Genomic DNA, 1,534 nt, shown 5'->3' with positions numbered 1-1,534 from the left:
AAAAAAAAAAAAAAAAAAAAAAAAAAAAAAAAAAAAAAAAAAAAAGCATGGTGAGTGAACAACTTTTGGCCTGGCAAAGACCCTCCAGAAAATTTGAGCCCCTATTTTGGTCCCGTTTATTGTAGTACCCAATCAAACTGTAGAGTCTATAGACGGAAAACATATTTTGTTAAAATAATTGTTTGCAGCAAATTACTTAGCTAGAAATTCATATTTTTCTTTTGCCTACGCAGTAACACAGAAAGAGTACCTTTTAGAATCAGCAGCAAACCTGGAATAAGCAAATATTTCACCTAGTAGAAGATAACTGTTGTGCTAATCAGAGGTAGAGAGAGAGAGAAAGCTATCATTCATAATATCTAGGTTATGATGAATAAATTTTAAAATATTTAACTACTTTTGAAGAGATGCTTTGACCAGAAAGCATGCTTAGAAAGAATTGAACAAAGGCACTCTTGCATTTATTTGGCCATTAGTAACAATTTTCAGAGATAATTTTGTTGCAGTATGTTGTGTGCTTCCCCTTTTGAAACCCACTGTATCATCTTATTTAACATTACCAACTGTTTAATTTTACCTCTGCTAAGCTCTCACACTGTTTTTGTCAAGGAAATGATTGTGCTGTCACGAATGCAAGATTATGATATCACTTTTTGACTTGAAAAATAAAAGCAATCCTTAAAGGCAACCAGCTCCTCACAAGCTATCAGTAACCAAAAGAAGTCTATGAAAGGTTAAGGGTATCTATCTATCTATGTATCTACCTACAAAGAACGAAAACCATCCAATATATGTGACAGATGGGGTGCAAAGCTATGGAGTTACTATTATCCTACTGCTTTAGTACATGGCACATACAGTATCTTCTCCTAACACTTTAAAAACATGAAATATCAGTAGTAGATATCTATGGACTCAACCCCACAGGCTCTTGTGCATAGTTCCATCAACTTCCCATGGATTTATGTGGCACAATGCACAGGAATAAGCATATGCTCAGGAGTGTTTGCAGGATGTAGCCCATAGTTATCTAAAATTAAAATTATATATTTGAATATGCAAATAGTTTAGAGAAGATACTGTTTGTGTTGTGTTAAGATTTCTAGTCTTAAATATGTACTAAAAAAATATAGTGGTGATGGGAATTCAATAGCTGTGCTCCACATCTGTCTACCAAATCATGGAAATCACTTCAGTAACATACCATATGACAGAGGAAAACTGAAAAGAGCAAATATGCACCGAAGCCTGCAGGTGTGAGAATAATGCGTCTAGCCCCATCTGTCATTATGTGTTATGTGTACAGGGGGAGGATTTTTCATAATACAGCTACATATGTACATGGATATATGATATTTAAAACAAAACAGATTTTGCCATAGTATAAAACATTGAAGCCATAGATTCAGCATATTTTAGTTCTCAAGCAAACAATCCAAAACCAGTAACAAATAATTTAGAGGAAAACACCATCTCATTTTTACTGTGTCTGTTTTTCCCCACAGTACTGTTGCTTTGAAATGTAGGCTGTGCA

Source organism: Terrapene carolina, unplaced genomic scaffold (genome assembly GCF_002925995.2).
Source record: "Terrapene carolina triunguis isolate 2854851 unplaced genomic scaffold, T_m_triunguis-2.0 Scaffold58, whole genome shotgun sequence".
Taxonomy (NCBI): Eukaryota; Metazoa; Chordata; order Testudines; family Emydidae; genus Terrapene; species Terrapene triunguis.
Note: the sequence above shows the minus strand (reverse complement) of the source record.